Below are 15,829 nucleotides of genomic sequence, written 5' to 3' on the forward strand. Positions count from 1 at the left end.
TTTGTTACATTATCAGTTCAAGAAAACTCAAATCAGATCATAATAAATAGACTTGTAACTGGTCTGCTCAAAAATTAATTTTTTTTATTGAAATAAATTCAAGCAATGTTGTATAAGCTTTAACACTGGTTTGAGAATACAAATTCTTGTAGGAAAACAGGTTTAAAAAGCCATTTAAGAACACAAGTGCTTTAACATCCATTTCATCAAAACATCGAAGTTTCTCTAATAATATACAGAACTAGAAGAAAGGCATAAAAGAGTGGTATAAAAGAGGTATAGAAAACCTAACTGAGGGGGAAAGAAAAAGGCACGAACTGGGGAAAAGTGAGGAGTGACAGGCCGTGTGTAATGATACAGAATAACGGCTCATCAATTACTTTAAATATTATAAATGAACTCTATATAAACAAGTACATGTAACTTTTTGACCTTTGAATGATTTGCACAATACATGGTCATTGACTGTGGTGAACAATACTCATGTAGTAAACTCTCACTAAAAGCAGTAAGAACATCCATGTAAAATTTGTCTATTTCTAATGATGCTCAAAGGTTTTTACTTATAGTAAACACTTAACCAACATTCAGCATTTGAGGTTTCAGATAAAGAGAAAAATAAAAATAATAATAATAATTCTGTGATGCAAGCTGTAACATACTAAATGTTGTGGCACACTGATGAGATGCACGCGCCAGAAAAAGCAGTGCTTCAAGCACGCCTTCAGTTGATACAATGTTTATAATGGTATATAATCTCATTCTATATATGTTTTAATAGCTTTTGTAGTTTGCTGTAGTGCACATTATATAATTGAGCAAATGGCATTTGTAATAGTGTTTTTACGATTGCAAAAAAGTTTTAGGGAATATTTCACATTTATGCACTTCTGTTACTGGCAAGCAATGCTATCAGTTTATTCAGTGACTGATTTATTTCCCGTAGACCAGCTGCCACGTCTTTAACGGCGAGAGTGAGGGCATCTTGACTAGAGACTTCAGCTTCTTCATTTCCATCCGCTGTCTGTGGATGATCTGCAAAAGCCAGAAGTTTTGAGTTATGATGATTACTTGAATACATTCCTTAAAATAAAGATTTTGATTTAAGCAAATTATCATGTTGTGATTGCTCCTGTATTAGGTCATTCTCACCCTCACTTCTTTCTATAATGCTGCTCAAGCTCGACTGTCCTATAATGATGCTGATCGTCCACTTTCTCTGTCAACCCAGGCTTTATCCTGAGTTTATGGAGCATGTGCACATGAAACTGTGACATCAGTAATGAACAGCCAATCACACGCCTTGAAACTATGATTCACATCTCGTGAGTGTGTGTGTGCAATTCACTGCCAGAGATTAAAAGATTGAAAAATATGTAGAATTTAAATCCATTTAAACACAAAAGAATATACATGCATTCCTCTGTTGAACTGAAATTCTTCTTTGGCCACGAATTTCATGTCAAACCACTTTATTTTAACTTTGGCAACCGTCTGAATTTCTAGTGAAACCACATTAACGGCTTGTGTTACCGCATGCCTCTTTTTTTGTACCTGTGTCCGTTACACCAGTGGATACACTTTTAAATAGCAAATTTTTTCTAGCTTTCACCTCTGATAGAGCGGATCGCGAATCAGAATCGACTGGGAAATCGCGCGGCGGCGGGACATGCTTTTACATCAATGAACGGTGGTGTACAGATGTAACTGTGTTAAAGAAGACGTGCTGCTCAAATCTCGAAACACTCTTCATTAACTGCAAGCCGTTCTATTCGCCGCGGGAGTTTCACTCGTTCATTCTGGTCAGTGTTTACATCCATCCTCAAGCTCATGTGAGCTCAGCTTTACAGAAACTCGCTGATCAGATCACAGAGACAGAACAACAACACCCGGACTCTGTTTTAATCATTCTCGGGGACTTTAATAAAGCCAATCTGTCCCGTGAACTGCCAAAATACAGACAGCATGTTACATGTCCCACAAGAGACAGTAATATATTGGATCACTGTTACACAACAATAAAGGATGCATTTCACTCTGTTCCACGAGCAGCTTTGGGACGTTCTGATCACCTTCTGGTTCATCTTATACCGACCTACAAGCAGAAACTAAAATCAGCTAAACCTGTATCAAGGACTGTAAAAAGATGGACTAATGAAGCAGAGCAGGATTTACAATCTTGTTTTGACCTCACTGATTGGAGTGTTTTTGAAGCTGCTACCACCGATCTGGATGAACTCACAGAGACCGTAACATCATATATCAGTTTCTGTGAGGATATGTGTATTCCTACAAAGACTCAACTAATTTACAACAATGACAAACCGTGGTTCACTGCAAAACTCAGACAGCTCCGTCAGGCCAAAGAAGATGCTTACGTGAAGGGGGACAATGTCTTGTATAAACAGGCTAAATACACATTGGAAAAGGAGATCAAAGTGGCAAAGAGGAATTATTCTGAAAAAATAAGGACTCAGTTCACTTCCAACGACTCCGCATCAGTGTGGAAAAGTCTAAAGAAGATCACCAATTACAAGACACCACCCCCCAGCACTGTAGAGAATCAACGACTGGCAGACGATCTGAACGAGTTTTACTGCAGGTTTGAAAGAACACCCATCACCTGCCCTGAACGCCTCTCCACACAAACATTCACACCCTTCACAACTCCTGCAACCAGCCCTGAATGCCTCTGAGCCTGAGAAAGATTGTGGAGAAGGACCGATTCCAGACCTTGGGAGACCTGCGGAAGCAGTGGACTGAGTCTGGAGTAGAAACATCCAGAGCCACCGTGCACAGGCGTGTGCAGGAAATGGGCTACAGAGAAGCAGCACTGGACTGTTGCTCAATGGTCCAAAGTACTTTTTTCGGATGAAAGCAAATTTTGCATGTCATTCGGAAATCAAGGTGCCAGAGTCTGGAGGAAGACTGGGGAGAAGGAAATGCCAAAATGCCTGAAGTCCAGTGTCAAGTACCCACAGTCAGTGATGGTCTGGGGTGCCATGTCAGCTGCTGGTATTGGTTCACTGTGTTTTATCAAGGGCAAGGTCAATGCAGCTAGCTATCAGGAGATTTTGGAGCACTTCATGCTTCCATCAGCACGACCTGGCACCTGCTCACAGTGCCAAAACCACTGGTAAATGGTTTACTGACCATGGTATTACTGTGCTCAATTGGCCTGCCAACTCTCCTGACCTGAATCTGTGGGATATTGTGAAGAGAAAGTTGAGAGACGCAAGACCCAACACTCTGGATGAGCTTAAGGCCGCTATCGAAGCATCCTGGGCCTCCATATCACCTCAGCAGTGCCACAGGCTGATTGCCTCCATGCCACGCTGCATTGAAGCAGTCATTTCTGCAAAAGGATTCCCGACCAAGTATTGAGTGCATAACTGAACATAATTATTTGAAGGTTGACTTTTTTTGTATTAAAAACACTTTTCTTTTATTGGTCGGATGAAATATGCTATTTTTTTGAGATAGGAATTTTGGGTTTTCATGAGCTGTATAAATCTTCAGTATTAAAACAATAGAAGACCTTAAATATTTTAGTTGGTGTGCAATGAATCTAAAATATATGAATGTTTAATTTTTATCATTACATTATGGAAAATAATTAACTTTATCACAATGCTAATTTTTTGAGAAGGACCTGTAAAAGTGACTGTGATGTCTGCAGTACATTAATAACAACAGCGACCAATAATAACACAGGCCAGAACATATTATGTGTGTACTGAAGGAACTTTCCAGTTTTATTTTTTTTTTAACTGCATTTTGAATTTTACACTGCACTGCATCATGTTTTAGAGTTGACAGAAATGTCTGTAAAACTACTTGATAAATCCCGCCAGTACTTTTTGTGTCATTTTACAGATTTATTTTTACAGTGTAGGCATAAAGCACTTGATTTCCATTAACATTTTTTTTTGTTTCATGGTCTACTCATCAAGACAATCACACTTACCATAACTAAGATCTTACCGTCTTTCAGGATCTCTCTGAAGGTTTCTCCCTGATGCTCCACCACACAGATGAACTTGTTGTTCTTCAGCTCTTCAGGAGTAACTCTGATTGTGCTCGTCTTCTGAAAGGTCCCGTCCTCATTAGGAAGAATTTGTCCAACCTCCACATCTTCATCATGATCTTGTCCATTCTTCATCCAGGAGATTGTTACTTCTTTGGGGTAAAATCCTGTAGCATGACACACGACTGGAGACGAGGAAGACTTCTTCAGCACAGACACCTGAGGAGAGACTGAAGAGAGAGAGAGAAAGAGAAAACAAAAAGATGAAGTTAAATTGAAACCGAAATTAAGATATTGCTGCAACATTCAAATAAAACAAAGTTAATCTATAAGGTTGCTCTATATTTCGTCTCATTATCTGTTGTTGTAGTCCTGAGATCTCATCAAGAGCTTTTATCATCTAAATAATCTGTTATTAATCAGACTGATGGATCAATAAGAGTGGAAAGCTTTCATATAAAGACCTCAATCCATCTGACTGAGCTCGATCTGAATGAAATTTCAATCAGAGTAAAAGTAGTTGAAAATAAAAGAAGAAAACTTAATCTGATCAATAGAATAAAACATAAGCATCTTCTCATATTCAGATAAACCTCATGCACATGTGCAGTGTCATGAAGTATATGTGTGTTAGAGACCTTTTAGAGACTGATTTACAGATGTTTTACTTCTTATGAATGTGCAAGTTTATTTATGTCTTAAAAATCGGTCAGTGAAGGAGACTGAATATTTAATAGATATTTCTTCTGCACTCTCAGAAAAAGAATTGTACAAAGCTGTCACTGGGGCGGTATCTTTTCAAAAGGTACACTTTTGAAACTTTTAGGTACTAATATGGACTCTTTGCAAAGAGAAAAAGAAAAAGCCTTTTCAAAAGATACTGCTTCAGTGACAGCTTTTGTACCTTTCTTCTGAGAGTGTGATTTATTTTCAGCTTCCTTGGTAAGTCATCAGGACAAAAATGACAATTAAACTGACGGACACTCCATGCACTCCACATGTGCTGAAGTTTTGTACAAAATACATGAACATTTAAACAAAAATGTGAATTTCGATTGGATTCTGTCAGATTGACGAAATGAGTGCAGTCATGGCCTCATGTTTGTGTGGAAAATCAGTTTGTGTAGTGTTACTGTAAGATACAAATCCCTCAGCTATGCATGTGAATATACAACAACATGTTACAATATGTTATGAATATATCTTAAATATCAAAATGTGATTAGAACAATCTCTTGACATTCTGCATGTTTTACATCATGTTTCAGTTTTTAAGCGAGTGAACACAGACGGAGAATTAAAACAGAGAGAGGAAAGGAGGAACAGTCACACATAACCAGACTGTTTGTTGTATACAGCTGTTATTTCCTGATATAAAGACTGTTATGATGAATGCTCATTCAGTGATGATCAAAACTACTGATATTCCTACCTTTTCTCTCCAGAGTGTCCTTCCCATATCTCACATACTTCTGCAGCCACTCGATGCATATGTTCTCCAGATATGCTTTCCTTTGTTCTAAGAAAGCTCTATCAGCCTCCCATTTGTGTTTGGTAATGACAGCTTGAGGCTTAGCAGCGGTCCAGGTGAGGGTGTCCTTATCCAGACTGATGAAGTCCTCTCCATCATAACCAAACTGCATGTATCCTCGTTTGGTGCCATCATCAGTATCCAGCTCACAGCCGTACATCCACTGGACTGTGTGAACACCTGAGAGGAAAGAAACAACAGATTATTATATCATTCACCATTCTTCATTTCTCCTAATATAACCTTAAGAATTCATGATTAAACAGAATATATTCTAATCTTCTTTTTCTACACAAAACAAACATCCACATCAAGATGAGAGCAATCATTATTAACTTGTTTTGTACTAAAATATTCCAGCATTCAGGAGAAGTGATTAGATGAATATGAACACATATAAACATGAAAGCTGTGTCTGTGTGAATATATCCTGAGTTCACAGCTTTAAAATATCTGACAGCTTAAAGTTATTCAGTAAACTCAACATGAGCTGTTCTTTCATAAACTCTTGACAAACAGTGTTCAGTGTTACTGATTAAACACATGACCACGAGACACATGTGTGAGAGAACATCATTACAGACGTTACACTGATCTAAGATTTCTCTGAATGTGTGCTGTTCACACTGAGAAATCAACATCTGATGTCTGATATCTTTACAGCAGCACATTCCAGGACAATGATGGTGTTATTCGTTTCATTATGATTATTTGTGTTGATCTGTAAATAACTGCAGTCAGCAGTGAAGAGCAGAGCTGCTTTACTAACAGAAGATCACAATCCTCCTGAACAACCACAGAACCAGCTCATTTATTATAAAAGAAGAACGAGATTAAAAAGATTAAGTATTCTTTTCTTCTTCAATAAAATCACTAATATATTTTAGTTGATAATATTTTTTATGTTGTGTTTTGAGAGAATTTCATGGTATTAATGAATATTTATGCAATAAAAACGATCCATTTCCCCATCCAAAATAATAATAAAACATTATCTCTGCAAAAGAAGACCTAGATTAAAAAGATATTAAAAGACAAACTTTATGTTTCTTGAGAATCAGTTTAGAAAGTTTGAAGTAGTTTTAAATTTAAATCGCTTGTAAAAAGCTTGAAGTTTGAACACAACAAATGTAACTTTCCTTTATTTTCAGTAAAACCAATGTAATACATTTTTGTTTGATAATGTTTTTTCTTTAGAATTTTGTATTTTGAGAGAATTTAATGGGACTAATGAATATTTATGCTGTAATAATTATACATTTTTACCATTGAAAATAATAATAAATTCTAATATTTTCATCTCATCTGAAGCATCTCTGTTCACACATTTCACTTCCTCTCCTTTGTTTCTTACAAAAGAAGAACGAGATTAAAAAGATATTAAGACTAACTTTATGTTTCTTGAGAATCAGTTTAAAAAGCCTGAAGTCTGAAGTAGTTTTAAATTTGATTCGCTTTTTAAAAGCTTGACGTTTAAACACCTTTTTTTTTCAGTAAAATCAGTGTAATACATTTTTTATTTTATTTTGTATTTTAAGAGAATTTCTTGGTACTGATTAATATTTAAGCAAGAATAATGATAACTTTTTTCCCAATGAAAATAACACATTTTTTTCCCTAATATTGTCATCTCATCTGAAGCATCTCTGATCACACATTTTTATGTTAAGTAAAATAAGTGCAATATATTTTTGTTTGATAATATTTTTCTTTTGAATTTTGTATTTTTAGAGAATATCAAGGTAATAATTAATATTTACGCAATAATAACGATACATTTTTCCACATCCAAAATAATTATAATAATAAAAATTCTAATATTTTAATCTCATTTGAAGCAACTGTTCACACATTTAACTTCTTATGTGTTTCTGAAGCAGTTCATTTCTCACAAAAGAACGAGATTAAACAGATATTAAAAGACAAACTTTATGTTTCTTGAGAATCAGTTTAAAAAGTGTGAAGTTTGAAATAGTTTTAAATTTGAATCGCTTTTAAAAGCTTGAAGTTTGAACACCTGAAAAATCAATTATTTTTTTATTTTCAGTAATATCAATGTAATAAATTTTTGTTTGATAATATTTTGTCTTTTTATTTTGTATTTTGAGAGAATTTCATGGTACTAAATATTTTACACAAGAATTTATCACTTTTTTACACCGAAAATTCTTTTTTTTCTTCTAATATTTTAATTTCATCTGAAGCATCTCTACTCACACATTTCTATTTTCAGTAAAATCAATGTAATATGCTTTTGTTCAATAATATTTTGTATTTAAAATGTGTAATTTTTAGAGAATTTGACTGTAATAATTAATATTTACACAATAATTATGATACATTTTTCCCCATGGAAAATATTTATTATAATAAAGTTTCTCTGTTTCTGAAGCAGAAGCAGTTCATTTCTCACAAAAGAAGAACGAGATAAAAAATATATTATCAAGACAAACTTTGTGTTTCTTGAGAATCAGTTTAAAAAGTGTGAAGTTTAAAGTCGTTTTAAATTTGAATTGCTATTAAAAGCCTGAAGTTTGAACACCTGAAATGTAACTTTGCCTTATTTCAGTAAAATAAATGTAATATATTTCTGTTCAATAATATTTCGTATTTTTTATTTTCTGTTTTGAGATAATTTTATGGTACTAATGAATATTTATGCAATAATAATTATCAATGTATTTCCCATTGAAAATAATGTATTTTTTTTCGTGTGAAGTTTAAAGCAGTTTTAAATTTGAATCGCTTTTAAAAGCTTGAAGTTTGAACACCTGAAATTTAACTTTGGTTTATTTTCAGTAAAATCAATTTAATATATCATTGTTCAAAAATATTTTTTCTTTTTTAATCTTGTATTTTGATCTTGTATATAACTCCCTTACTTTACAATAAAAAAGACAAAAGTAAAAATTTCTGTCCTTGTTTCTGTGTTTAATAATTTAATAAATAATTTATTTAATAAACACATCTTTAATACTGATAAAATAAAATAAAAAATAAAAGTTATTGTAATGGTCGCTGTACTCCTAACATTATATCATTAGTGTGTAATGTATATGAAAGTAAATGTAAAATAATCAAAATCTCTGGAAGTTTGTGCAGGTCACTGTGTGAAGAGATATTTCACTGTAAATTAAAACGAATGTCTTTATCTGTGTGTGAGGAGGTTTGTTACTAGTTTACCTGTCGTCTGGTTGAAGCGGCCCTTTAGGACCTGGATGTTGTTTTTGAAGCTCTGAAGGTGGCTAATACTGATCTGAGTCTCTCTGTCCCAATAATCTGCTCCTACATTCTGTCTGATCCACTCTGTCTTCGGCACAGTTCTCTTTGTGTTGCTGTCAAAATACATAAACGGCCCTTCATCTACCAGACCGACCGCTGTGAACTCTGGGAAGTCATTGACTCCAGACACACCAGTGTAGACGTATCTCAGAGAGTGTTTTCCTGAAGAGAGACACAAACACAGAGACGTTCAGTCATCTTCACATAAAACCTGTTCACACTTCACACTTTAAGAGCTACATCAACACTGCAGATCACAATTAGGGTATATTAAAATAATTTATACCATAAGAGGTAAAAACAGTAAGCTATATTACAATATTTCAATTAACTAACAAAAAAAATAAAAATAAAAAATGACACTGATGTAGAAAAGGACTGTGGCTTTAGTTGTTTATTGTCCGTGTTTATTATGTTCATTTTCCAGATCTTCATAATTTGCCACAAATGTTACACACAACAGTGATCTGTATTTAACAGGAATGTGTTATTGTTATTATCATATTATTTATTAGTGCAACAGATTCAGTCATGTGAAAGAAATAAAATGTAATACGTCAGATAATCACAGATTAGTGTGAAATAAGACGTAATAAAATTGTGTTTATCCTGCTGTTCATTCAGCTTTAATCACAAACACACACACTTTCTGTCACACACACACTCAGGATCACAGATCAGTGATTGATTATTGATCTGTAGATTATTATCTGTCTGTCGTCTGATGATTGTCTTCTTCATCTCTTCCAGTCCTAGCTTTACGAGTCTGAACAAGGACTGAACACTTGTTTAACACACACTTCTCATCTTTATTATCATCTCGTGGTAAATCTCTCGTTGTATTTAATAAAAGCATCTGCCAAATATCAATGTAGATATGACAAGAAGCCATTTAATTTTATTCATTCTCAGGATATGAATTTGTAATATCAACAATTACATTTGTACTAGTTAAAATGTTTATAATTGATATCAGGAACTGGATTTCTACTAATAACAATGGCTATTTTTGATATCAGGATTATATTTCTACTGTAACAATGTTAATCCTTGAGATCAACAATGAGGTCATCACTCGCAGAAACTGAATTCTTGATATCAAGCAATTACATTTCTACTAGTAAAAATATTATTCTCGACATCAAGATTTTATATCCAGGGAATGGCAATCTGCAAGCTATTTTGACTTTTATTAATATTAATTCTAAGGATATGAATTATTGAAATCAAGAAATCATTGTCACTAGTTGAAATGTTAATTCTTAATATCTGTAATTATATTTTAACATGTTACATTTGTTATTTCTGATATCTTAAAATGTATTTCTGATATCAACAATTAGGAGAGTAATTTCTGATATCTAAAATGACTTTTGTTACTAGTAAAAATCACATTCATGAAATCAGAAATTAACAGACACTAGTGACAATGTAATTAATGATATCAAGAACAGACATCTGTACTAGTAATCATGTGTTAACTGATATCAAAAATAAAGGTTTTTACTAGTAAGAATTGTATTTCTGATATTTGAAATAGTAAAAAATCAATTATTTGATATCAACAATTAAATTTGATTGGCAGCCCTAGGTGACATTTAATAAATGACAATCGAAAAACAGATATCAAGAATTATATTTTTACTAGTTGACATTAAATTCCTGATATCAATAAATATAATTTTAACTAGTGAAAACTGAATTGTTGATATCAAGAATTCATATCTTATGAAGAAATAAAAGTCAAAACGGCTTGCCGTAATGTCAATGTCAATGTTTCGTGTTATTACCATATGGTACCATTATCATCTAGTGGCCAAAACAAAACACTGCAGTCAAAATCCCAAAACACTGAGCCAAAGAGTTTTTGTTTCCTTTTCTTCCCCGTTCTATGGGTCTTATGAAAAAAAAATATATATATTTTGATTTGTATTCTGCAGTGATGGGCCTAGTAAAACACATAGTAAGAAAATAAGAAAGCTATGAGGTTTATTAGCAGGTTTATCGAGCAGCGCGTCATCAGTCTCCGGGCAGAACAACACTTCTCAGGTCAGAAACGAAACTGATCTGATACAGAGAACTAACGCTCTAGAATAACTTTCAAACTCAGACCAATAAAAATATTTGTTAGTTACAATAACAATAATAGGCTATTTAAGCTATCTATTTATTTATTTATTACACGCACATGTTTTTCTGAGCAAATAATAATGTAATCAAAATATAACATGAAAAGGATACGTTTAAAGGATGATCTTTAGAATATTAAAACATAACAAATACAGGCCTATGAAACACGTTAAAATACACGTCTCTGAAAAAGTGTTAGTGACACGAATCTTTGACTCAAATGGGCTGTGTAGGCCCGATTCAGTGTAAGAGAACAACGCTTAAAAATCAGTCATAAAACAAATGGTAAATTAAAATAATCACTCACCAGCAGAGACCAGATGAGCTCCGAAGAGCAGTAGCAGTATCATTGCATTAGCCTGAGAAACAATTCCTTTCAGAAAAACCTTCTAGAAAAAGTAGTTAAAATAAGTGATCCAGACACTTCGGCTGTCGATGTTGAACTGGTGAAATGTTTCTGCGTAAACAACTGAAATTCTAGCCAATAGCTTTCTTGATAAGTCTGACGTCAGGAGTCACTATGAGTTTTTTCCTTCACTGGGTTGATAGTGAAAGTAAAAGACAAAACAGTAAATAAATGAACATGAAATCATGTGAGACATATGCCTGTCTTAGAAAATTGAATTTTTGTTTTCAACTAGCGCTGAAGGAATTCACTGAAATGCTTGTCTACAAACATTCTGCAAATAAAAAAACTATGTGATTTACTGTATGGTTGTATTAATAATTTAAATAATATAAATCTTACACTGCAGTTGTTGACAAATGTTTGTAATTTCTGCGGATGTCTCTGAGGAAGTTATCTGTAACATAAATCAAATGAATAATCTTGCTGTAGGGAGAACGGTGATGGTTGTATTCATACAAGTTGTGTCATATATCAGTAAGAAGATTATCATCCTTAAACTGATAACATCAACTCAAAATCTCAAACAAATCCTTCTGATCAGAGGATTGTGACATGAACTTTCCTGTTTATTACTTGACACACACAGTCTGAACAAACTGAGATGATGTCTGTGACATAATGTTTGTTTGTTTGACAACTTCTTATCCCATGGTTTATATATTTGTTAAATGATTTTCCTCAATTGTTTTGTTGCTTTAAAATAAAGTTTATTTTTTCTTTTTCTTTTTTCTTTTATATAACATTTTAAACTGATGTCCATATTTAATAACAGCAAAACCAACTGTTAATATTTTTTATTATATTATGATACTATGTTAACATACCAATATGATATTATTATTGTTGTTGTTGTTAAATCACACACACACACATTTTTTAGAAACAGATCATAGATCTGTGCATTAAACTGAAAAATGCATGTTGTGGATAAAGATGAAGCTATCAGTTTTTTTATGCTCACTTATTCATTCTTAAGGCTATTTTTTAATCAGTGAATAAATGAAATCCCATATTATTATGACATTACATATAACTAATAAAATGAAGACTGCTCAAACTGATTCACTTTAACTTTTATAGGGAGATTAGCAGAAAAAATAACTTTAAAAATAGAAATGCTACCACATAAGTAATTCATAAAGAAAGTAACATGTGCTCTACACAAAGGGCTAAAGTATGATAGGAAAATAGCTTCATATACTGTGTGGTGAAAGTGCAACAGTAAACAGGAGAGAGCAAGCAGTTAATATAGTCATTAATCATCAACGAGCTGCTCTCAATATTTTGTGGTGGAGTGGAAATAATAGCTCTTATGTGCTCTTATAAATGAAGTGGCAAACATTTATTCTTCCCTCGTCTTGAAAGATAAAATGTTCATTATTTACAAAATATTTAGGTTAATTAAGCACTGATGAAGATATGATAGCAATGGATGAAGATTATCTGCAAATATGCAAACAAAAGTAGCTGAATACTTAAATTAAGATAACAAAAACTTCTTATTTACAAAAGATTGTTTTCCAACCTGTAAGTTTTGCTAAGAGAGAGATCAAGGAAACATTCTTCAGTTTGATTTCAACCTTGATTTCAACAAATCCTTAATTCTTCAAAGAGCAAGGTAAGGTATACAATTTTCACAATTTAGAAAAAATAATAAAGACATGCACAAAATACATAATTACTGAGCCCCCGCACATTACACGCAAGAAAAATAAATGTGTGCACGATTTAGTAACATAGAGGGAACGAATTGGTAAATCGTGCACATGATTTATCCTACTATTTTTTCCTGCATACCATGTGTGGGGCGCCGTGCATAATGAATCGCACCGGCTGTACAGGTTTGGCTATCTCTTGTTACCCCGCTACAAGTGACTCGTGTCCTTAACTGCACTCTGTTCAGAGAACCACGTGACCTGCTCAAATCCGCTCCAGTTTCACATTCACTGTTTTTTACTAATGTTGATCGATGCGCCACCTAGTGGTGATCACTGTATTCGAGCTATTTTAGAGGTGCATCTCAATAAATTAGAATGAAATTAATTTATTTCAGTAATTCAACTCAAATTATGAAAACTCATGTATTAAATAAATTCAATGCACACAGACTGAAGTATTTTAAGTCTTTGGTTCTTTTAACTGTGATGATTTGCTATGCTGTCGATGTCAAATGCAGAAAATGTTAATCCATGCATTTATGACCTCAAGGTTAGATTATTGTAATGCTTTATTGGGTGGTTGGTCTGCACGCTTAGTAAACAAACTACAGCTAGTCCTAAATGCAAGCAGCAAGAGTTCTTAACTAGAACCAGGAAGTATGACCTGGGCCCGTTGTTCGTACGTCGCTTATTACAATCCGAGATCAAATGACACATCCAAGATGATATCATCGTCCTAATCATGATCCGGCTAATTGGGTTCTTCAAACACACCTGTTGTGTATGATTAGTATCGCCTGGATTGAGTTATGTGAGATAATTGCGCGTTCATGTGTTGGTTTAAAAAGGGGATATGTATCGATACTCGAAACCATGATCAGCAGTGCAGCGATTGGCTGGGTGGCAAGACGGCAATGTAATGACGTCATATCATTTAAAACGACACCTGACGAAAAACTTGACAAATTTTTGGACTTTTATAAGGAAACAGCCAAGCAAACAAAACTACATAAATGTTATAATAGATACATGAAACAGATAATAGATACATGTTTTTATTTATTTTATTTTTTTTCATGATTCCCAATTATTTATTTTATTTTATTTATTTTTATTTATTTTTTATTTTTTATTGACATTTATTGAACCTTAACAAAAAGGCATTCGAAGTTTCAGATTTACAAACAAACCTGAGCATACATACAAGTTATTACAACACAATATACATATTCACATCAGCAGGCAAGAAAAGTTGAAGCCTAGGTGAAAATAAAACTAAAAGACAATTTTTTAATAAAATACAATAAAATTAAATGAACAAATAAATATATAAAGTAGGGTATTAGGACAATATTCAATTTATAAAATCAAAGTCTTCCAATAAGGAGTACAAATACACTGCTTTAGGACTTTTCATCCTTCTCACGGTCTCCGAATATAATTAAATTCCTCCTAAAAAACCACTAATTTTGGAGGGATTTTGAAAAATGTACATTTGTGTATATAAAATTTCAGCATAAGCAACACATTATTAATTACATAGGATACCTTTTTATCCTTTATTAATAGCCCAAATTTAATAAATTCCCACGACAGTATCAACCTTACAGGTATTCTTTGTTGCATCCATCTCAATGCATCATTCCAAAATTTGTTTACTAAACTGCATTGAAAAAACAAGTGTTCAACCGTTTCTATCTCTACCTTACATATTTGACACAAATTTGAATCCCCAACATTAAGTCTAATTCTTAAAAATTCTTTTGTTGGATATATATGATTCAGAATTTTAAAGTGCACCTCTTTACATTTAGGATTAACAGGAAATGAAAGAAAATTGGTCCTAATTTTACACACTTTTTTCTTCTCATAATGACGAAAAATGTAATTTCTTAAATACCGGTCCTGGGAAACATTGATGTATTAAACAGTCTCTTAAGAATTTGTTTGAACATTTTCTGTCAACAAAGCTTACATTTCTATAATAAGTTCTTGTACTTTAGGTATTATCCTTGAATGTTTCAGATGTTCACTTACTAATTTAAGCATCTGTAATGGAATATTCTTGATAATTTTTCATACATTTTAGAGGAGCAACTTATATTGTATTTACCACAAAAAAGCAACATGGCTTAGTATGTTTCCCACATTGTCCACTATATGTGTTAGTGACCATATGCCCTTAATTCGGCCACAACTCATCAATAAACAAAGATTTTCTGTTCACAGTTATACATCTGTTGTTCCAGATTGACATATTATGAGGGCTAAAATTATGCTTGAAAATCAATTTCCAGTATTATAATACTTGTTGATGGAAAGCAGAAAGTTTTACAGGGAGTTTTGAAAGTTCAAAGTCACTTTGCAGAAGAAAACTTATGCCACCACATTTATTAAATACGATAGTAGGAATCTCAAACCAGAAAGAGGTCTTATCATTAATGAAAGCCTGCAACATCTAAGTTTAATGACCCCATTCATAATATCCACGTCAATCGTTTTAAACCTCCTTCTTCATAATCTTTAATCATGTCACTTTTACGTATATAATGACTTTTCATTTTCCATATAAAATCAAAGTTTAGTTTGTTAACTGCCTTTATCCTTTTGCAGAAACTGATAAAGAGAAACATGGATAGATTAATCTAGAAAGATTCTCTACTTTTGTCAATAAAATTCTTCCAAAAATTGTTACGTCTCTCTGCAGCCAAGTATTCATTATTAATTTACAATTATCCAAGTTTTATCAAAATTTAGATGTTCTAAATTATCCATCCTCTTAGATAACCAGA

The 15,829-nt window shown here is 33.0% G+C and overlaps 1 pseudogene; it reads right to left on the reverse strand.

Moving 5' to 3' along the window:
- LOC113119647 (H-2 class I histocompatibility antigen, Q10 alpha chain-like) overlaps positions 1-11,424 on the reverse strand; it is a 44,335-nt pseudogene extending 32,911 nt beyond the window's left edge.
- Positions 11,425-15,829: the final 4,405 nt, after the last annotated feature.

Source organism: Carassius auratus, chromosome 19, assembly GCF_003368295.1.
Source record: "Carassius auratus strain Wakin chromosome 19, ASM336829v1, whole genome shotgun sequence".
Taxonomy (NCBI): domain Eukaryota; kingdom Metazoa; phylum Chordata; class Actinopteri; order Cypriniformes; family Cyprinidae; genus Carassius; species Carassius auratus.